Source organism: Haemaphysalis longicornis, unplaced genomic scaffold (assembly GCF_048455015.1).
Source record: "Haemaphysalis longicornis isolate Haplotype H1 unplaced genomic scaffold, Haemaphysalis longicornis Haplotype H1 scaffold_25, whole genome shotgun sequence".
In the NCBI taxonomy this organism is placed as follows: domain Eukaryota; kingdom Metazoa; phylum Arthropoda; class Arachnida; order Ixodida; family Ixodidae; genus Haemaphysalis; species Haemaphysalis longicornis.
This window is the reverse complement of record NW_027526314.1, coordinates 5,325,919-5,341,837: the sequence shown is the minus strand read 5'-3', so window position 1 is coordinate 5,341,837 and position 15,919 is coordinate 5,325,919. Positions and strand designations below refer to the sequence as shown.

At 47.2% G+C, this 15,919-nt stretch overlaps 1 protein-coding gene and 1 long non-coding RNA gene across 2 annotated transcripts in view; one reads left to right on the top strand and one right to left on the bottom strand.

The window, feature by feature from the left end:
- The window catches only part of LOC144172652 (E3 SUMO-protein ligase RanBP2-like), a 104,569-nt gene that overhangs the window by 33,153 nt on the left and 55,497 nt on the right, over positions 1-15,919 (top strand). The window lies entirely within an intron of this gene.
- LOC144172650 (uncharacterized) lies at positions 1,242-14,128 on the bottom strand. Its single transcript, XR_013323078.1, has 3 exons — positions 14,019-14,128; positions 2,929-3,137; positions 1,242-1,304 (listed from the first exon to the last, which is right to left on the bottom strand). It is a non-coding gene; the product is annotated as an uncharacterized LOC144172650 (long non-coding RNA).

Sequence of the window (15,919 nt, the reverse complement as noted above, 5' to 3'; positions counted from 1 at the left end):
ACTGGGACAACGAAATAAATGAATGTTTTGTTATTTGCAAGTCTCGGTTCTGCACTGCTCTACGCTGTTCGCTTTACTTCACTAAATACTTCACAATACAGTCAAAAATACCCTTACATGTGGTTGAGTATTGGGTGACATGAAATGCTTCGCCGGAGGCTTATACATGGCCTCGTCTACGGGTGTTCTGAATGACATGAAATGCTCTGCTTAATGCAAGAAAAAACTCCACTCACTAGCGGAGCAATACATTGCACGAAATACTCGGCAAAATGCCCCATAAGGCTCCCCTACAGGGGAGTAATTAAGTGCGAAAAATACTCCTATATATGCCTGAAAAACCTCAATTCCTAAGGGGAGCTTCTAAAATACTCCCTTTTAGGGGAGTAAATAAAACTCCGTATAACGATTGCGCTAGAGGACAAGCCATCTGCTCCCTATTCGGAATATTTCCGTTTAGAGTGTAGGATGATTTTTTTCAATAATTAAAGTTTTGGCTCTTTTTCTTTCTCTCGTTTTGTTATGTGGAATCCTGGAGAGTAGGCCACAACGGTGTTATTGCAGGTAAACTGAAATTTGTGAAGCTGACAATGTGGAGGCCCGACTAGTTCTATGGACTCTGGAAACGAACGCGCAAGTATAGGCGACGAGTTTCTTGTCCCCTAGCTCTTTTGAATCCGATATTCAGATTCAATTCAAAGTCGGGGCTTGGTCGTATTCCGTCTCTGATGGGATGCCGCTGGGAGCGCTGGTTGAAAGAGTGCCCCCAATGTTTTAAAACGAAGCTTCATTTGCATCCCTAACTTTCCGTGTATTTTTCGCGCGCGCGAGCGAAAACGCATTGGGGCATAGTCAACATTATCGGAAATGTTCATGACGGAACAGCTATGATTCTTGCTTTCTCAAAACCTTCCGGACCAAAGTTGAATTACAATCGCCCGCTAAGGCGATTCTATAATTACTCCGACTTTCGTTTATCTTTCTTGTGCATGCGTTTTATTGCTGCAATAATATTTCGTTAATTGCTGCAATAACATTTTGCCGCAATAATTCCATATCGCTTGAACCCTTGTCAACAAGTTATCGGTAACACGCCGATGCGGCAATAGGGAGATTGTACACACCACAGGAAAACCGCAAAACCCAAAACAATTCTATACCCCACAGCGTCCTTGGATTGACGAAAAATTATAAACAAAGAAAATTTCCCGCGTGAAACACATTTATTTAAAAAATGAATAGCGTATCGAGAAAAAGAAACCCATCGTTGATATTTCCTCTCCGCGGCAGTCCTTCAGCGCGATCTGTAAAGGAGAGGGACACGAGATGAGAAAGAGGCCACTTTAGTTCTCCATTGAAGAAAGTTTAATCACAAACGTGAGGAAATGCACAACATGACATTTTAGGCCGAGCAATTTGCACGAAAATTGGCTCTGAGGCTCAAGCTGGCCCTCCTGCCGTGACATAACCCGCATAGGGCAATAAGCATTCTCTCGAACCTGCGCCCTCGGGCATGTGAATCTCCGCTAACGTCAGATCAGCGAACTACCATCAGGAGCCTCGGTGATAATCCGGGCATGGTTGTGATACTTACAGTAAAAGCAATGTGACGCTCATCTTTAAGAGGAATAAATACGACCAAAAAGTGGCCGGGGATACTTTCTGACGGAGACATGTATGCTCGCCTTGATAAAGACCTGAAGTAGTCAAAACAATGGAGGGATGTTTAGTAGTGAACTGCTGGCGTATTCGGGTCATTACAGCCTCGGAAAAGTAACAATACTGCACGCTCTTTTGCCCCACCGACATCGTTCCGGCACTCTACGGCGCTCCCAAAATTGACAAGCGTACGTTCGACCCGTTGGGCGTTTCACCCGGATCCCTCTGCCCACGTGTTCTGGCTCCTTGCACCATCTGATGTCTCCACCGGGCACTCAGAGTCACCCTCACCTCCAGAATTACAGCCACTTCATTGAAAACAACCCAAATGCCTCTGTCTGGTCGACGATAAAATCACGGCGTCCTTCAAATCGGCGTCACCCTTTACTTGAGTGGGAGTTGATTTGGTAATTCAAGTATGCCTGGATGCACTGGTTTCTGGCCCTACTCTCCCGGTAAGAACTCCCATCGACGTACAAGGCCTTGGGAGGCTCCGCCTGCGCCCCAGAAATACACTCGGCAAAATTATTGTCTATAACGCCTTAGCGGCGTGCTAGGGCTGTACGGGCGACATCTGCTGATAGCCCCTGGTTTGAAACAGGCAGCATGTCAGCCGGCGCGTCCCAATAAACCTGATTGCCGTCTCTTCTCGTTTCGCCCTGCCATCCAGGCTTCATCATGTAATTTTGCTACGAGTAAAACGGTGCTAAAGGCTCCCCTGCAAACACCCAGTCATGTTTCTTGGCGGTGGCTTTGCTTGGTGCCCGCCAATAACACAAACAAGGCTTTGTGAGCTCATATAAAATTGCCGGAATGTCCCTGGGGAGTCTCCACAGGTACACATTCTCTTAATATCTCGATTTCAAGGTTGGGGTAAAATGCTTATTCCATCAAACTTGTAGCTCGTATTTGTGGCCCCTTTAGGCGGCCACAAGTTGTGAGTATCATCTTAAATTTGTAAGGCCCAAAATAATCGGTCCGCGAAAAACACATGACGTTCACTGGCTTGGAAAAGCTAAGCATGGTGTAAAGTAAGGCTGCAACAATGCAAGAAAAAGTGGAAGACGTTAGGCCGCGATATACCCGCAAAAGAGGCAAGTGCAAGTAAAGGAGTAGTTATTGCAATTCTGAAATGGGCACTGCAAATCATACTTGGCATGGTGCGGGTGTAGCTGTAGTATAAATATTGCGGAAAACCATTCCGGAGCCACAAATCGCAGCATCAGCTCGCATTATCGCAACAGCCACAGTAACGGGGAGATTGCTCACACAGGCCCGTCTGCGATTTGAAGTTCTTGATGTGCACTATGCTCCGCTGCACTACTGTTTGGCGCGGATGCTGAACAGGGGTGGCTGGGACATGTTGCCCAATTTCAGCACCGCGGTTTCGGCGACGGAGCGCTCCTCCACCGAGTCCGGGAGGGAGGATGCGGGCGGAAAGTCAATGCCCTGACGAGACGCCAACTGGCCATCCGCACCTGCAGGAGTCTCCGCATTAGAAGAGAACGGGAACCCCATACATAGGCTGACAATTAAAAAAAAGGGTCCCAAATGTGACAACGAGGCGCGCATGTATTATGACTATAGCTACAGCCTTATTCTGCCCACGTAAGAATTTCCTCTAATGAGTGCATTAACGCTAAAATACTTGTGTGCTCTCTTGATGATGCCACGTGTGTCAACTAAAGAGCGGTGAGAGATGCTGCTGTTCGCTCCAGTGGTTTGCGTGCATAGTTTGCGGGAGATCACACAAATAGAGCTTGGCTTAATAGCGAAACCGCCAGAGCAGCAGATTTTTTTTTAATACCATAGCGTAAGTAGCCTAATTTTTTTATTTTGCCGAGGCCATTAGTTGTCCGCTATCAGCCGTGGTCATCAAGCGTCCGCGGAAATACGTCACCCCTGCGAAGCGGAAGCTTCAACTTAGGAAGGCACATGCGAAGGCTCGCGTTAAACTAAAATATGCGCAGCACCAGCAGAAATGTGGAATGGCGGACAACAATAGTACGGCCGAGATGAAACAAAAGAAACCCGATTTAAGAATGCGCCGCGCCAGCGCAGGGAAGTTTGTTAACCAGTTAACAAACTTCCGGCTAGTTATACGATGCTCGGCAGACGGTCAAGAGCCGTTGCGGCAAGTGCGATCACGCCAAAGCAGATCCCCCATCGTAAACAATGGCGGCATCAACGCCGTTTTGCCTAAATAATAAGGAGGACAGACTATTAGCGCTAGTGTCGCGAAAATCGAGGAATGTCTAGATTACGAGCAGAAAAGAACAAAAATTCTCCCATTTAAATTAAAATTCAGTATAATGCCCTTAATTACGCAAAATTTTAACTTACGTCTCGAATTTTCCGCTGCTCTGCCATGCACCGCTGCAAGGTGTATCGGGGAAATCAGGGATGCCACCAGACGATCAGGATAAAAGAAACCACACAAAAATATTTAAGTATATCATCCCAGAACTCTCACGCAAGGATCCTCGTCATGGCCCTATTGAGAAGCGGCCGAGCCATTCTCACAATCGTCAAGAAAACAAAATCTTTAACGAATTGGACCACATTGGAAAATGTCTTACCAGGGGAACGGCAGGAATGAGATAAGAAATGATAAGATTGACCCGGCAACTCATTGTGAGCCGGACATCGTACAGCCTGCCCTACCACACACTTTAGCACAGCAAAGAAGACGAAATGTTAACGCTACCCCTAGGGAAGCACATAAGGTAGCCCTACACATCGTAGTTTTCCAGGTCCAAGAAAATTTCCTCAAATTGGGTCTTTACAACACCTTTGAAAACACCAGGAACACTATTGCCCCAGCGCAAGATGGCGCCTAAGAAAAAAACCGAGGCAGGCTATCGTATGCAAGTGAAGCATCGCCTCGAAAAAGATACTGACTACTATTATGGAGAGGTCACTGATCCAGCGACTCCTCATAAAAAGTCTTCCCAACCAGAACCATGGCTCCAAACCTACACAAGGACAGCTGGGAAGCTAGGATTCAATTCCTTCGATCAAAGCACCAAAACTGTGCATAGTATACGCTGACACTGGAATGTATGAAAGTACTGAGGCAACAATCTCCGCACTGGACTATTCGGCAACCTTTGTGATCGCGCGCCCGTTCCCCCCGCGCACACACACACACTGGAAGGGTGGAAGCGGAAATTGGAGTCATCCTCTTGGCAATCAAACTAACGCAGAAGCGTAGGTATAATTAGAGAATCTGAATACAGAATTTCAAATATGATTACAGACTGAACACCCAAACGCTTCGGGAAGATGCTCCATACCCAATGAAAGAATTTCAAATCACATGGACACCGGGACGCGAGGGTCTGGGAGGAATCGAGGTTCCTTTCCGAGAAGCACGCTAACCTACCGTGCTTCGTGCGACCTCGGCTGCCACACTGCCCTCCCCTCAAAATACGTAAAAGGTCTCCTGTTTCCATGCCTAGGAACACGATCCCTGGCATGCCACAACGGGCGCTCAAGCCCAAGAACCACCACTCTCGGAAATGTAGATGGGCGAGTTCTACACCAATAGAACTCATCCAACCAGCGTTCACGCATCATCATTGATTTAACCTTAGGAATAATATCTTTTTGAAGTTATGTAAAGGGTGTGGTCTAGTGCATTTCACTGCTATCTTGTTTCACTATTTGTAGAGTTACGTGACTGGATTTAAGAGACATCGATGGGTAATCATTGTGGGTGGCGTTTACAGCTTTGTTTTCCAACCACATTCACAGGTTGGATTGGCGCAATTCTTTTTTGCATTCAGAATAGTTTTCAATGAACGTCAGATCTTTCCTACCAAACGGCTTCGCCCATCTACATTTGCGAATATATAGAGTGGTTCCTATCCTGCGCCGAGTTTGCCATTCTTGGGCCTTGAGCGCCCGAGGAAACTTTAAAGTGGAAATTTTATTATAAAATTAAAGGAAGCCCAAACCCGGTGTTAGACGATCTAACGTCTCCATCTCTGCCGCCGCGGACGGAGGCGACGAGATCGGCGGCCAAGACGGCGGAGGAGGACGAGAAGAAGAAGTAGGTGGAGAAGGAAGAACTTGTATTCAGATTTTGAAACGGCCCAGAGTGCAGCCCAGTGGAGTGGTTCTTTCTTCACTGGAGCGCATATGCAGTCCGCGCCGCCTTTGCTTTGTCCACAAATTGAAGCCTGGTAGGCAGAGAAGGGCTGGACAGCAGCATCTCCCATTTCTCTGGTTGGGTAGTTGACGGAAAGAGAGGGGGGTGCTAAGAGCTAATGTCGCAAACATCGATTATGTGGCGGAGTGTTCCTACTTCTGATCAATTTTTACATATAGCGTCGTAGCGATTCGGGTGCATTAAGTGAAGACGCGTCGGGTGTGGCAAGGAGCCGGATTGTATGTGCCCTAAGGTACTTTCTTTTTCTCTTGAAAGTTCAGGGTGATGCAAAGGTAGGCTCGGTCTCTGAAGGCGATAATGCTGGGTCATGTCCCTGAATGAGACAAGCGGGTGAATGTTCTCGTGCAGCTCCATAGCACGGGGGGTAAAAGCTCATGCTTTTTGGTGGGCGTATTCGCTGCCCTTCATGGTAGCGTGAGCGGGTGTCCAGATGAACTGAATGGAACCGTTTGGGGAGTGGGTTTTTAGCATACGCAATGCACGTCGGACACCCAACCCGACTGGTAATCCCGGTGGGCTTGTTGGCAATCGGTTACTACCTTCCGAACCCCTGGTTGAGTGAGAGCCAAGGCGATGGCGGCCTCTTCTGCTGTCATCATGTCTTGGATCTTGAGTAAGGCATGCACGCAAGGAGGTTGCTTCTGGAGGTAGCCACGATTATGGCGTACTACTACCCTCGATGTTGGGAGGCGTAAGTGTAGATAAGCGCATGATCCCCACAAAGGGTGGTGTTGAGTGCTTGAGGCCGTGCTTGTAGGCGACCCTCCTCGTGTGAGGGGTTCATATTTCTAAGCCAAGGGAGCATCTTTAGTTCTTGCCGGCAAAATTCCAAGAGTACATCAAGCGGAGTGACATTCTGTGCTGCCCAGCCAATCTGGTGAAGGATGCGGCGACCCACCGCTGTTCTGCTCATTCGGAGCTTCTGGTTAGAAAGATGGCCCTCTATCAGCTCTTCCACAGTGTTGTGGAGCCCCGCGCTAAGCAACCTCTCCATGGACGCGCTCAGGGAAAAGACCAATGGCCTGCTCAATTGCCTTTCTAATCATGTTAAGCACCTTTATACCCTCCTTTCCGAGAAGAAGACAGGGGGTTGACGTAAGTGATTCTCGAGGGGACAAACGCTTGAAATAATCGATAGGTGTCTGATTCCTTGAGGCTTCGCTTCTTGATTGCAACTCGCCTGATCGTCTGTATGATTTGATTGTTGCTGTGTTTGAGGCGCTGCAACAATACGTCACTCTTGGGGTTGGCCTGGTGATGTAGGCCCAGCATCTTGATGCTGGTGCTTGGAGGGATGGCCTGGCCATCAGGGAGTATTTGAATATTTTCCTTGATGTGTCGCTTTGCGTGAGGGCGGACGACAAGGAGCTGTGATTTTTTACATGAACACTGGAGGCCACAGGCTTTAGCACATTGGCTTACTAGAAGTGAGATGTCATGCGTTGGTGTGAGCTTCCTTTAATTTTTGTAACTCCTAGCACGCGTGCAAGGCGCTCACAGGGCTACTAGACGTGCCGTGGACGGAGCGCACAGCGGCGCGTGAGGTCGCGTGACGCTATCACGAGGCATTCAGCGAGAAGGCAGGGGGCAAACCCGTAGATGTGCTTGGTGAGCCCACCACCTGTCTTCCCCGTCTCCGCGTGGGCTCGTAGCTAAATCGGTAGGACAACGGGCTCTCGCTTTGTTACTCTATTATTCCAGGTTCGACTTCTGGCGTTACCAGTAATTTCTTTTATTTGTTCGCGGGAGTTTTCTGTTGACACCAACGGTCGCGAAAGAATCCTTGCGGGCTAGAGGTAAAAAGCTTTTCTTTAAAAACGTTCACTATCTTCCGTGCCACCTAGCCATGTCCAAGCGTATGCTCAGGGGAAGCAACTCAAACATTACATATTCCACTTTTGGGCACAAATGGGTGGCATGTTGAACCAGATATTCGCGTGACGATCAGCGTGAGCTGAATGAGGGGGCATGCAACACACTGCTGCATCTGCGGCTCTGGACTTTGGGCCACCCTCTGTCCAAACTGGCTTACTACACAAGGGCATTCTCTTTTTATTTATTTCTAAGCAAAGCCAAAACGTTAGGCCAGGAACGGCAGGAGGAAATAAGCTTTTTGAAAATTTCAGTGTTGCCCTTACGCTGAAGCTGCCAAGTACAAAGAAGCCGCAACATTTCACGCCCAGGTCTTAAGCCACACAAGCGTAGATGGTCTCTGAATTTCCCGTGTCGCGGCGATTTAAAACCATTCAGGCTAGTCTTGCTCTCTTGGCTAACCTTAAGCGTTTGGAAAACAGAAATCGTAAACACAGTAGCCCCGCTCCAAAATGCTTGTTCTGCGTCGAAGTTACGCTATAGCGTCGTACATCTTCAGATAAACGTAGGTTGCTGCAACTTTTTTACATTGCATTGCGAGCACTCTATGTACACGCCTCAGCTGACGAAAGTAAGCGTGCATTTTTTGCCAGCAACGGAAGAACTCGGAGGTATACAGACAAGTTAGCGTCAGATGTGCCTAGAACTGGAACTTCTGTGTTTTTCGGGTAACGGACGCCCTGCGTAGTAAAAGAGCTGGACTGTCTCCATAAGCATTTTTTGTTCAGGAAATAGGCAATTCGTTTACGTGGTGATGCGAAGCTCAGAGGGCATTCGCCCTATTCACATCAAGTGTGTGGCGCGCTCTGACGCTGAACTTCGTACGGATTTCGCGTGGTCCACATGAGTTTGCTCTGCAGCCTCCTAATCAGAATTACAGGAGGAGGAAGAAGAAACTTTTTCTATGAGCAAAAAAGGTGGTCGATCTGCGGAGGAGATTTTAGAGTGGCGCCCCTAGCGGCGCCAACGCGAAACTGAATAGAGGGGAAACAAAGCAGACAACAAATGCTTTTTCACATGGCCGAAGGCGTTTCTTATATTTCTCGAGAACAATTTTTACCCATTTATCCAATGCTAGGTAGCACTTTTGAGTATATGTTGATCTGAAAGAATTACTGAAACTACATATTTCCCGAGAATTTTGCACTTGTTTTACAGGGTTTTGTCCGAACTAAAACCCCACTTACCTAACTTTCTGGCGTCCCTCTACGAGAGCTGCCGCACTCAGTCATTCTTACCATGGCTATGAAAATCCGTACAACTGTTGCACGAGAAAAGTTACTAAAAGAAGAAAGAGAGGAGCGAAGTGTCCAACGTTGTTTAGTTCTCGGCGTTCGAAGGAAATTCCAGTTTGATAAAAAACTGCATTCGCGTCGGTGTACTGGTACCCCGACAGGTGCATATTTTGTCTCCTCCACTGAACATAGTCCCACCCAGTAGACGCTGAAGGCGGCAGAGTTATAATACCTTCACAGGCTTTCGCACAATATACACGTGGAAATACGGCGACACTGACCTGGTTATATACGCATGAAAAGAAGTTCGCTAATCGCGCGCGGATATAAGAGCCACCAACTGCCCAAACGGCTGCCCGCGCTTTCTTCGCATGCTGTCGTTCAGGAGAGGGGAACAAAAAGAGCAGTGACCTCCCGCATTTTGGTGTGTTTGTATTGATTCCGACCACCCAATACCAGCAGAGTGCTGGGTGAAAGAATAGAGGGAGGTGGTGGAGGCGGCGGCCAGATTCCCCCTCCGTATCGTTCCCTGCCTCAACGTCAACTTGTCGTTCATTTTAGGCATTTGCAGACAGCCACGGGTGGCGTGATTGTTTAGACCCATGAGTATTGGTGTGCCGGCGGCAGCGTCTGTTTCAAGCGTAGTGGTTTTCTCGACGTTCTAAGGCTGCGCGGAAAATGTTCGTTTATCGCTCGTTGATCTAGCTCGTCTGTGTCGGTGTGCAGTGTGTCCCTTAGAGTTATGAAACTCTACGTTGTGTACATCTCGTGGTTTGCCTTCAATTATCTGTACGCGGTCCATCACTGTCTGCGTGTCCGCTCGCCCGTCTTATATGCGCTGCCGGCTTTCCGCGCGACGACGTTTAATGATCATCGGATACCGACCCACACAACAGCGTGTGTCGTACGAGTAGCGCTGCCTATTTTGTGCGTATTACGGGTCGCCCGCGCTAGGAGCGTGTTTAGCGTTGCTACCTGTAAGTACCGCTATCCTGACTGTTGCGCAGCAGGTGCAAAATTAAAAAGAAGTCGTTCTGTGTTATTGTGCTATGCTCTTTTTAAATGCAGAGCATTTCAGTAACTCACGATGTCACCCGCGTTGACGTCCGTAGGCGTCCGTAGTCGTAGCCCGCACCCCTCCCCCTACACTATATAAAAAAAAACACTATCCGGCGCCTGGTTTCGATCCCTCGACCCTGCGGGCGGAACGCAATGTACATGGTGCTCTACCCACTGCGCCACAAAGCCGACACAGAGAGGGAGGTATACGAACGCGCCTTATATCCTTGACTCAGTCAAATTACTGCTGACGAGCTCTCTCGTCAGCAGTTGCCACAAGTGCAACAACATTAACGTAACGCAGACTACTTAACGTCGTGCGCCCCCGGAAATGCTCTGCATTTGATCGTGCCCCTCGCGAGGGGTATGTTTCACTGCGTCGCCATGCGAACAGTTCGCCATTATAGTTTCCGCCCGCTCCGGTCGGTATCGCCACGGTTCAAACCACGGCAGAGGAGCTGCGCGGGCGTTCGTTGATCGGTGTGCGTTCCGGCGTGGTGGTTTGATGTTTCGCTTACTTTCGTAAGAACCAACCCAACGAGCGTTCCTAACTAAATGAACGCGGGTGCTGCCTTTACTTCTTTGTTCTTTTTCGTTCACAGAGCCGCATGCTGGCATTTCTTCATCAGCGCTTTCATTCTGGAAACATCAGCTTGTTTGTTTTAACGGTGGCCTGCGGCGTGAGCGTTGCAGGTGACCGGCCCTGATGTTACTTGTGCGAGTTTTTAATAAAATGAACGTGTTTTTAGATCCCTCTCGAGAGCGTTGTTTTGAAGTGAAGGTTGCTAGCAATACAAAATATTCTCAGAGCAGCTTTTAGCATGTTAAAGTTTCATTTCGGCGTAGCGTGGACTATGGGGTATCAATCGTCTTCGCAAGCGGGGCCTTATAAATTGCCGCGCTGACTCGCGACTCAATTCGTAGGTATGGAACTTACTAAGTACACACAGCGTTCATCAAAAGTGACCTAGAGCCAAACTTCTTTTGTGCCCGGTAAGTCGGAACGTTCAATGGGATTTCTCGAAAAACTTGCGACTTTCAGCGGCTTGTCGTGTTCACCACGGGTAAATTGTCCGAAAGAACAGCTGTTCTTTTAAAAAGTCACTGTCTTTTCACCACCGCGAATGATTGTAAAGATGTTTGGGTCGGCTTTTTGTGTCGGGGGCGATTTCTGCGCTGTTATTATCGTTTCCGTCTGAGATGCGCCTGGAACACTCTGCGATAAACCGAGTCCAAGGTTCCTTCAAAATTTCAGCTTTGATATCCAGAGCTTCAGTTGGGTTTCTAGCTGCGGAAAGCAATGCAGGCTGATGCCTGATGTGTATTTCGTAGATTTCCACCGCCCCATTGCGCATAATTTCCGCGTACAATAAAGGAATCTTGTTTGACCTACTAGTGTCCATTAGGAACCCATGCATTTTTGTCGTTTGTTTCCCCTCTAATGAAATTTGACCATGGCGCCACCTAATTTCAGCGGCGCCACCTATAGGATGATCTCCTGGCCAATAGCGGTCTGCCTACAGGACTTCGTTCATAAGCAAGCACCTAGACCGCCAATATGGAATGGTTTGCATCTGCGGTCAAATGAACGCTAAATAGAAAAGACACTTCACGCGGGGTGCGGTGTTCTGTGATTCGCACCTGAAGCCTTTTTTAAGTAGTGCCTACTACAGCAAGTGTGTTTAAACGCACCCTGCAACAATTTCTTCAACTTTTAAAAATCTTCAACACTTTCAGAACATTATCAGCAACCACATCCAGTGCCTAGGAAATAATACAATGTAGTTCAGCCAAACATTACTGCTCTATGCCCAGCAGAAACATTGGAAACCTACTAAAAAGATTTTCCCTCTTTCCCGAGTTGTAGCGTTTCCTGGGCGCTAGAATGACGTCCTTACAGATGTATTGGCTGCTGGCCACTTCTTTTCATGGGCCGCAATAAATGGTCTCGATAAACTTTTCAAAAAAGTGGTAGCATTAAACTTGGGCAGGCAGTGTTAGTGTTAATATGCAACGTTGGCAGTGTTAAACATTGGCAGATACGAATTGAGCACGAGACTCATCGATTACGGATACAGTCAAACCTGGTTATAGCGAACTGTAATATGCGCCCCGATTAATACGATATATCCAATAGTTCGATATAGCCGAATCCGTCTATAACGAATTTATTTGTTACGAGTTCGCAATATACGGACCCCCGCTGCCAATCCCACACACAGAAACGAACAGATAAAGTATGCTATTACCTTACACAAAACTATGCATTTTTTGCATGCAATACAGCTACTTTCCGCCTTAAGGGCTTACTTCCCAAAAGAGCGCTAATTTTAGTTTTCACCTACATTTTGACGGAGACATCGTTAGCACCACTTCAAGTCCATATCCTTCAATATCGAAGCAATATTGGCTGAGTGGATTTACTCCGTCGTAAATCCCGTGCGTCGTAACAGTTACGGAATGTGTCGGGCGTCACGTCGCTCCATGGGAGTCTCCACATCTCAGTCATCGCTCCGAGACCCCATGCATTTCGGTGGCAATTGCAGGCGCACCGAGTTCGATATATCCGGTTTGAACATCGTTATAAGGAGTATGTTTAGCATGCATTTTCGTAACGGATTTGATTTTGTTCGATATGTAGCATAATTCGCTCTGTCCGGGATCGTCCTATTCGGGTTTGACTGTTTTATTCGCACAATCCGCTGCATTACTGACAGGACTGCCTTCTTGGCCTGAGCCTGGCCGGCTACTGGGGACTGTGTTTCGGGAGATTAGTGTTAAGCGTGTACGACGGCTATGGCTGAGAGCTTCACAGCGGTGGATAAATACTGTTTTAGGAACAGTTATTTTCAGTACCAGGTACCCTTCGTAGTATAGTTTCTTCTATCTAGTGAGCCTCACTTGTACATTCGATATTCTGAGTCGGATCTAGAACCATTACAAGCGTAGGGAAGGTGAATCGATCCAAGGGGCCTTCTATTTAACTACTACTCAATTAGGAAGAATCCGCATTTTCCCTTCGAAACAGATACGTTGCTGCCGCCTTGTAAACTAAATTGTTCAAGTCTGCTTTCGCCACATTACAATTGTTGAAGCCAACTTCCACCGCCCCACCGGCCAGTTACTAGCAGACGAGCGAGTATAGATCCTGAAAACGGAGTAAACAGCTTTTGCAATGTTAAGCCATGATGAAACAAAAAAAAAAGAATCGTGATGCATTCTGCTCTGGTTTAACCTAGATACCGGAACAACGTGTTGCTGCCATCACAAAGTTTACGTCGTACCCATACACCTTTTTCTACAATGCTCTCTCATCTCACTCTTTTTCGGGTTTTGGGAAATAGCGCTCAAATATTATGCGAACGGCTTTCCTCATGTGATAATGAGCTATGACACTAAAAATCGTGAAGAATTATCCAACCGTTGGTTTTTACATTGCAAAAAAATAACCAAGGAAAGTTTTCTATTAACTTATTTTCAAATACAGCGGCTCTTGCGCAAAAGTGCTACTAACTTGCAGCTATGTCGGAAAAGGAGTGGACGTATGGCACAGGTGAATTGTTTCTTTTACGATTCAAAAACTGAGACACCTAGCAAGACATGGGACAGAGGCACAGTATCCCAGCCCATTAGTAATTAAATGACCTCTTTTTCTCAGTTTTTTTTTTGTGTTAGAACGAAACAATGTGGATCATACCAGTTCTCGAGTTGACATTTTGCCGTTAAACCCCAACTCAGACAATCGGGTGCACTGATTTGGAAAATCGTAGCTTGCTTCAAGGTAAATTTCAAACAATGAAAGAAATCACGGTAGCTGTCACTCATTATTCCTTAATAAACGTGGGCACTGGCAATAACAGAGCAGTCAACGAAATAGTGAAAAGGCGCAGGCTACATACTTCACACGTGGCACTACGCGGGTCCCCGAAACTGGTATCTTGCCGAAACAGAGGCAGACGCTAAATCTGCAGATAAGCTTGCATTACAGGAGTAAGTGAAGTGACATGGACGGTGCTCACAGGGGCGCTTGTGCTCGAGGGTCTTGATCTCGCCCATGGCCGACTCTCCCCACTGCTTACTGCAGCCACCAAACAGGGGCAGCTTGGCCCAGTGGCAGAAAGGCAGCTCCTCGCTCTCCGAATCAGTGCGCGCCCCTACAGAGTCGCCCAAGGCCGTCACGGGCTCCAACTGGTTGTCGTCACTGGCCGTCAAGTCGTCAACACCTGCATGTGATTCCCGCATTAGAAGAGATATGGATCCGCATATACACACCACAAAGCCCCCTTCCTTGACGAACGTGTGACCCGCTCACCCAGAGGTGTGGTAGCACAGTGAAAACATGAGGGAAAAATGTTGTAAGGAGATGAGTTCGTAGGCCCTCAATGTTGTGCATACGGCAATGTTTGGCTGAGCCGTATTGCTCAAAAAGTACTGTCAATGAAAAAAATCGGTGGCCGTTTTGTGTGCCAACCACGGAGTAGAGTTTGAAAGCAGAATACATAACCAAATTGTCTTTTTAGTTTTAGAGGTTCAAATTGACGTTTCACGTGCCAAAGCTAAACTAGTGCCATGAGAGGCACCGTATGAGCAAACGAGCGACCATTGTAGACGAACAATTTTTTTTCGCTTCAACATTTCTTTCGGCGTGATGAGCAGAGTATGAGAGGATGTCTTTTAGTTCGCGGTGCAATTGTACATGAATGCATGGCCTTAAATAACAGCTGAGCCCCTTTTCTATACCCTTTCAACACCCTACCAAAAACAAGGGTGTAGAAGTTGATCAACACCCGTTTTTCCCACAAAGAGGAAGTGGAGCTATTGATAAAGAGTATTGAGATTTAAGAAAGAAACTGAAATGGACTCCAACACACTTTTGTCTCTCTTACTTCAGCCTTTTTGGCCAAAACGGTGTAAAGAAGTTTATAGTGATAGCCGAGTATTCCTTAGCGGATGTATGCTGTTTTGTGTGGATGTAGCACGCATATAGCTACATGGATGTAGCATGCAGACGACGAGTACAAATTTCTGGTGACCACCCCTGCAAGATCTTGCAAGCCACGCAATTGAGTGAATAAATTGGTTGATTCGGGTATTGTGGCGCATAAAACAAGCTTATGACGCATTCAGTTCAACACCGCACTAGGCGTGTACGTGTTACTGAGTGGGTAGGTATGACTTTGCTAGAAAGCTGTCGGGTATGCACCGGCCAAGATTTGACATCTGGAGTTCAGGCCTACGACATCAATAGTGGCCCACACGTTGACGTACAATGAGCACTATTTTCCACTAGTTTCCTTTTCACGACGTTAAATCTGACTGGTTGACGTTTTGCCCATCTTCCTTGGTTCTGGCTTGATGTTTAGTAATCTTGAAGTTTAGCATTACGGGTGACAAGCAAAGTCAAACTCAATGTTCATTAGCACGACATCATGCCCAAATTTGTGCTCACTGTACATGGAGCTGCTGGTAACGGCTGACGGCGTTCACCTCTAACGTGACCGTTATAGGTCTAACATCCGGCCATCCCATGCCGCGTCACTGTCTCCATCTTCTGTGCATCAAAAATGCGGCAAGTGAAATCGGCTCCAGGAAAGCGGCGTTACAAAACATTTTTAACGAATGTCTAGGTGAATCCTGCGAGTTAAAGTAATTCTATAGGATGATCTCCTGGCCAATAGCGGTTTGCCTACAGGACTTCGTTCATAAGGAAGCACCTAGACCGCCAATATGGAATGGTTTGCAGCTGCGGTCAAATGAACGCTAAATAGAAAAGACACTTCACGCGGGGTGCGGTGTTCTGTGATTCGCACCTGAAGCCTTTTTTAAGTAGTGCCTACTACAGCAAGTGTGTTTAAACGCACCCTGCAACAATTTCTTCAACTTTTAAAAATCTTCAACCCTTTCACAACATTATCAGCAA